The sequence below is a fragment of the Acipenser ruthenus genome, unplaced genomic scaffold (assembly GCF_902713425.1).
Source record: "Acipenser ruthenus unplaced genomic scaffold, fAciRut3.2 maternal haplotype, whole genome shotgun sequence".
NCBI classification, from domain to species: domain Eukaryota; kingdom Metazoa; phylum Chordata; class Actinopteri; order Acipenseriformes; family Acipenseridae; genus Acipenser; species Acipenser ruthenus.
This window is the reverse complement of record NW_026708843.1, coordinates 552560-559523: the sequence shown is the minus strand read 5'-3', so window position 1 is coordinate 559523 and position 6964 is coordinate 552560. Positions and strand designations below refer to the sequence as shown.

The following is a 6964-nucleotide window of genomic DNA, read 5'->3' as shown; positions in this document are numbered from 1 at the left end:
TGCAGCGATGTACTGTGTCTCAAAGACAGTGTTATTTTGTTTTCGATTTAAAGCGTTGAATGGCGTTTGGTGACGTGCATTGCAATACTAAAACTAGTCACAATGATTGTAGGACAGTTTTGGGTAAGTTAGGTGTAGAAAGTTTTAGAAATGTTGATGTGATGGTGAGAGAGGGAGAGTTTACAGCCAAAGACTAGAGAAAGGGATGGAGTGAGAATAAAAAGGAGAGGGTGAGGGAGGGAGGGAGGGCAGCCAGTTAGAAAGAGGGAATGTGACAACCAAAGATATCCACTAGGTGGGGCTGTTGTGCCAAGTTTGCTCAGAGTTCTGAACTCAGCAATTTTGAATGCAAATAATAATAATAATAATAATAATAATAATAATAAACACTAATTTAGGCATTAACTAAACATTGTTTTAATTATGTCCGCAGTATGAGGCACGCCTATAGCTTTTCTATTAAACCAACGGTGAGAATCGCTTTTAAAATGAGATATTTAAGATTTTAAAATGAATTTTCTTTACCTCTTATGAAGCTGAGGGAGTTCATTCTATAGAGGGGGTGGAATTCAATATGTTAACAAGGGAACATTATTCAGCAGCTTTCATTGGACTCTATGAAGCTGAGTGCATTCTATATAGAGGGTGTGGAATTTAATATGTTAACAAGGGAACATTATTCAGCAGCTTTCATTGGACTCTATGAAGCTGAGGGAGTGAGTTCTGTATAGAGGGGGTCGAATTCAATATGTTAACAAGGGAACATTATTCAGCAGCTTTCATTGGACTCTATGAAGCTGAGGGAGTGAGTTCTGTATAGAGGGTGATACAAAACATGTGGCCACAGCTGTATAATATGGCTAATGCTACTAAGAGGTAATGGTTTCAGTCCGCCCCACATCTTTCTGCTAAACAACCTCGATGACAGACTCAAAGTAATGGTTGTCGTGACCAAACCGTGTGTGTGATTTTTTTTTTTGTTTCCTCTTTCTTTCCCTGTTCTGATCACGATGTATTTTTAATTAAAAAAAAAAAAGTATGACGATGTTTTAAAGGGGGCGTGTCGGTGTGACACGTGGTTCCTCGCTGTATCTGCTGTTCCCATAGTGTGATCCCCCCCTCCCCTCACACACAAGGTCGCCATGCGGTCGTGAATGTGGGGGGAGTGGGTGGGGTGTTTATATCGTTGATTGGGGGGGGGGTGGGGGAAGTGGGAAGGGTATTAAAAAAATAACTAACAACTTTAAACGATTGTAAATAAAATGAAATAACAAAATGAAACATACTTGTGTCATCTGTTTATTTATTATTATTAGCGTTGATATGCCGTATTATTATCATTGGTATTAATTATTATTATTATTATTATTATTATTATTATTATTAATAGTAGTATGTATTATCTTTCTGTACACTGTATTTTATAACTATAAATGGGTAACTGTATGTAAAAATAATGTGATATCTTGTAACAATTGTAAGTCGCCCTGGATAAGGGCGTCTGCTAAGAAATAAATAAATAAATAATAATAATAATAATAATAATAATAATAATAATAATAATAACTTCACCGCACTTGCAATAGCGCTAAATTTATCAGAAAATACATTTGTTGTGAGAAAAAAATATATTTGCGCCAACCGGGACTCGAACCCGGGTCGCAAGAATGGGAATCTTGCATGATACCCCTACACCACTGGCGCTGTTATAAATTATATGGGTCTTAATACCCTCCTACCTGAAGGGTTGAAGGGTTGACGGGTTCTGACGAGACATGCGCAGTACAGTCCCCAGTCCCAGTCTTGCTATATATCATTTGTTGTTGACAAACATTTTTTTGTGTGTGACAGATTCCACAGCGACTGTATTTCTGTCAAACCGATTTCTTATCCTATCGGTCAATTTATAATATGTAATGAAAATTTTTTTAAAAAAAAAAAGTGTGGCCAGGCCCCAGCGAGATTTGAACTCGCGACCCCTGGTTTACAAGACCAGTGCTCTAACCCTTGAGCTATGGAGCCTGCGGACGGGAAACCGACTGAAGAATCCGTAGAAACAATTCACTCACTTCCCAGGAGCCACCGACAGAGGGCGCTGTGGGATACGAAATAGGTTAAAAAACGGCACGGTTCGGTCTCATTAAAAAGACATAACAGAAATAAACTAGGAACGGATGAAGTTGCTATGCGATGGGAGTCTTATTCCCATCTCTATAATAAATTTAAAACTACAAGCGCTACAGCAGCTTATCCGAACGAAAGGTGTCGACAGCTTCCCTGGTGGTCTAGTGGTTAGGATTCGGCGCTCTCACCGCCGCGGCCCGGGTTCGATTCCCGGTCAGGGAACATCGCTTTTTAATTTGTATTTTTTTTTTTAAATAAATGCTATTATATTCTTTCTGTAACCTTTTTTTAAAATTGTTTATTCTATTTGGAAATAAATAAATAAAAATATTATTTAGGTCCGGTTTGTATGGTATGGAGGATATATTTAATTCTCGCATCAAATACTCTCCATTGGACGCAAGGCGGTCTTGCAAACTAAATACGGATTGACATACAGAACAGTTTCTCTCTCACCAATTGAATTAATATACCTAACACGAATGAAATTTTCAAAAAACTCAAAACACAGACCCTGACAGTATTCTCCGTCGGCATAGGTACTGTATATTCCTTGAGGGGAGACGGATCTGTTGTAAAGCGACTATACTTAGCTCCGTTTAGCTGTAACGACTTTTAACAGGAAAAAGAAAAACGTCAAATAAACGTGTTGTTTCAGATTTGGATAGTCCTGCTTCAAAGACCACGTCAGTGGTTCTATGGTGTAATGGTTAGCACTCTGGACTTTGAATCCAGCGATCCGAGTTCAAATCTCGGTAGAACCAGTCTTTTTTTCTAATTTATGTGTGCTTTTCTTGGTAAACCGCTGACTAAAAAGTTTTAAGAAAAGCCGACTTCCCAACGTTTTGGTGTGTTTAACAAACCTTTGTCAAGGGAAAGTGTGTTTGAAAACAAACAGCGAAACTACTTCTAGGCTTTTTTTTTTTTTAAATAGCCTACTGAGAGAGAGAGAGAGAGAGAGAGAAATTGGGGAGAGAAAGAGATAGAGGGGGAGAGAGAGAGAGAGAGAGAGAGAGCGAGAGAGAAATTGGGGAGAGTAAGAGATAGAGGGGGGAGAGAGAGAGATAGAGAGAGAGAGAGAGAGAGAGAGAGAGAGAGAGAGAGAAATTGGGGAGGGAAAGAGATAGAGGGGAGAGAGAGAGGTTTTTCTTTTTTGGCTGTACGCAAACGGTTTAAATTATTATAAAATGAGACAAAATTATAATTTAATGCACTGGTTGACTTTTCGGAAAAAAAAAACTGGCTTCATGTTCCCTAGTTTGAGGTTTGCTATATCAAACCCCAAGTCTCCCTGTCTGGTGCACCGCGAAGTGGCCTGAAACCTCGTCTCCTGAACCCAAGTCCCAAGCCCACACAAAGCGGCTCCGTGTTCTCCTCGGCTTTAGGACTACGTCACTGCCACTGACTGTTTATTTCCTAGGTTGGCATGCCAACGGGGAGGGGATGGCTTCCCGGGCCGGGGTCACTCAGTGTCAGGGAGGGTTCAACCCGGGGTGGCGGTCGAGCTGGGTTTTATTTCTGAATGAAAAGCGAGTCTTGTGGTGTCTGTTCAGAATTCTTCCGGGGAGCGGATGGTAACCAGGAGACGCAATTGACGAGGCTGAACTTTTTCACCCGGCTCAACAAAGGAGGCGATTTTACTAACAGAGAGACGACCGCAGATTCATTATAATATAGCACAGGGCGGCCCCTCGAAACCACCGCGGCATTTAATCATGATTAGTCGGAGTCACTGTTGAACTTTAAGGCTGAATTTTAAGCCCCCAACGTTTTTAATTTGGCTCCAAAATGAAGCGAAAACGGCGACAATAAGTTTGAAATAGGAGGCCAAACAAGAATTTAAAAAAACACAAGAAGATGGGTTGATATGACAAATGTGCTGTTATTAAAAAAAAACAGCAAAGCGTAATAAAGCATAGGGAAGCATTGTAAAGCACAGAGAGGTCTGGTAAAGCACAGGGAAGCATTGTAAAGCACAGAGAGGTCTGGTAAAGCATAGGGAAGCATTGTAAAGCACAGAGAGTTCTGGTAAAGCATAGGGAAGCATTGTAAAGCTTAGAGAGGTCTGGGTAGACAGGGTAAACTAACTCTTAGAAAAGTTTCCCCTAGTAAAATAAAGTGTAGCAATTGAAGACTCTGAAGAATACTTGGAGTAGGAAATGTTTGTTATTGACTTTGTTCAGGTTACTGGAGTATTTCCAGACCTCCAGACTTTCCACCATTCATTAGGGATCTGGGAGTCTGTCTCCTGTGTAGAAGAGAGCAGTGAGGCGTGCGCGTGCCAGAGCAACTGATGGGAACAACAGCTGGAGGAGAAACACAGAGAGAAAGAAAGGGAGAGAGAGGGATGGGGAGAAAGGAGGGAGGCGAGAGAGGAGGTAGAGACAGAGGACACACACACACACACGCACACACACACGCACACACACAGCTGCAGTTCCATGTTTGTTAATCCTGTTCACATCTGTTAAAAGAAGAGAACATTCCAGCCAACAATGAGACCGCTGTCATTTCCTCCCAACTCAAAGGGGACCTCAGTGCTGAAATAGGACGGATCTGTAGGCAGCGGCGGGGTCTAAAACACCCGCGATCTTAAAGGAATTGTAACTGACAAAACACTTCCTTAACCCTGTCCAGCATTTCCATTCGTTAGACACGGTGAAAGCATAAGGAAGCATTGTAAAGCACAAAGAGGTCTGGTAAAGCATAGGGAAGCATTGTAAAGCACAGAGAGGTGCGGTAAAGCATAGGGAAGCATTGTAAAGCACAGAGAGGTGTGGTAAAGCATAGGGAAGCATTGTAAAGCACAGAGAGGTCTGGTAAAGCATAGGGAGGCATTGTAAAGCACAGAGAGGTGCGGTAAAGCATTGTAAAGGGTTTATGTTGGTGTGACACATTGCTTTATTCCTATGAGGACTCATTATTTTCATAACATTCCCCTTGATACTTGAACTGAATCTGAGATGTCAATTATATTATATTATATTACCACCTGTGTGACCCAGCGCTGGGTTTTTATAAGAGAGAGGGCAGAGAAAGGGGGTATCAGAGAGAGTAGAGAAAGAAAGAGAGAGAGGAGGGATAGGGGAGAGTTAAAGGGGGTTAGGGTTAGGATTAGGGGTGGGAAGGGAGAGGGGATAAGGGAAGGGAGAAGGGGGATAGGGTAAGGGAGAGGTGAGAGGCAGAGAGGGGAGGGTGAGAGAGAGAGGAGGGTGGAAAAGGGAGAGAGAGAGGGAGAGAGGAGGGAGGAAAAGGGGGGAGAGAGGGAGCGAGAGGATTTAGAAATCTAACAGTGGACAACAGCTGCTGGACAGAAGCTCAGTACAGAACAGCTATAAAGGGACGCGGGGAGAGAGTCTGAATTGTCGAGGTAAACACTGTGTGTGTCTGTCCGTGGGGCTGTCTTTGTGTCGGTACGCCTGTCCCGTTAATGTGCTTGTTGTGATGTCATTCACTAATGATGTATGATCTGCTAGTCCTTTCTATTTAAACCTTCGGGCATCGTGGTATTGAGTCTATGTATCCATTTATTTTCCTTTACTATTCTGTACTAAATTATATATATATATATATATATATATATATATATATTCGGTCAATACAGTTTGCTTTAGGGCGTTTCATTGATGTAGTTTCATGATGTCATAGTAACTAAACTGACTTAATTTCTTGTACATTTTTGACATTTCTGTGGTGTACAGAGGTTTCTATTTTTTTTGTGTGTGTGGCTGGTTTATTGGTAGAGCCGTGACGTTAATCTTAAGAGTATTTAACGCGGATTTTAATAACAGCTGCTCTCGGCTAAAACTTCGGGGTTTTCCGGCAATCCAATCCCCAGGTTGATTGACTTCCGCTTTGAGAGTGCCGTTCCACAGAAACGCCAGCAGAGGGCGACAAAACCCAAGAGGCATCCCGTATTTGGAATGAAGTTTATTGTAATACCAAATAATTATTTAATTAAAAGAAAAATCAAAACACAAGCTGTATTTATTTATTCGTGTAATTTGACACATTTTAAATCAATAGCTTGCCGTTGTAAAAGTTTTAAATCTTCTCAAAGTGTAAAAACGACAGACAGTCATATTTACAGCATTCCAGCGTCCTTGTTTTGAGGACAGTTAGAGCCGTGAAATTTCACACCGGCTGTGAAGCTCGGCACATACAAAACGGAGCCACTTTCTCATCACTGTGAGGAGGAAAAACACACACACACCCCAAGAAATTGATCATTTTTAGGTTTCAGTTTCTTATTTTGAATGGCGCTTGGAGAAGTGATATTTAAGACACGAATGTCATTAGCAGGTAAGCCAATGCTGATAAGCCTCTCGAGATTCCTGTGGAAATGTCTGACAGACAGACGGACGAATGCACAGACACAGGAGAGGCGCTCGTATTTATCCCCAGCAACAGATATTCTCAATCCTTTTACACAATATGAGATTCATACCAAGTTTCATGGCAATCAGACAAATGCTTCTCTGGATGTGCTGTATTCACCTGGTTCCGTGTGAATGGGAAGACAAGGACAGCTGGTCTCTGTACTCTCAGATTGATGGAGGCTGTCTGGCTTATTGTTAAACTAATTCAACTAACTCTCCGCTCCCCCCCCCCCCCCTCCCCACTTTCCCTTTCTATAGATTAACGACGGTGACCCCCGACCCCAGGATTTAAATCTGATTAAACAGCCCCCCTCCGCTCCCCCTCCTCCCTGATCCTCCTTTTCTCCTGGTATCAAGACCCTTTTCTTTAACTGCTGGACCAGCAAGCCTATTTTCTCTCTCTCTCTCGCTCTTGCGCTCTCTCTCTCCTCTCTCGCTCTTGTGCTCTCTCTCTCTTTCTC

General features: G+C 41.9%; 4 non-coding genes across 4 annotated transcripts; 2 read left to right on the top strand and 2 right to left on the bottom strand.

Moving 5' to 3' along the window:
* Positions 1-1633: 1633 nt before the first annotated feature.
* trnag-ccc (transfer RNA glycine (anticodon CCC)) lies at positions 1634-1704 on the bottom strand. The gene has a single exon. It is a non-coding gene; the product is annotated as a tRNA-Gly (tRNA).
* A 245-nt stretch (positions 1705-1949) lies between these two features.
* trnat-ugu (transfer RNA threonine (anticodon UGU)) lies at positions 1950-2022 on the bottom strand. Its single transcript has one exon. It is a non-coding gene; the product is annotated as a tRNA-Thr (tRNA).
* A 252-nt stretch (positions 2023-2274) lies between these two features.
* On the top strand, positions 2275-2346 carry trnae-cuc (transfer RNA glutamic acid (anticodon CUC)). Its single transcript has one exon. It is a non-coding gene; the product is annotated as a tRNA-Glu (tRNA).
* Positions 2347-2816: 470 nt separating this feature from the next.
* On the top strand, positions 2817-2888 carry trnaq-uug (transfer RNA glutamine (anticodon UUG)). Its single transcript has one exon. It is a non-coding gene; the product is annotated as a tRNA-Gln (tRNA).
* Positions 2889-6964: the final 4076 nt, after the last annotated feature.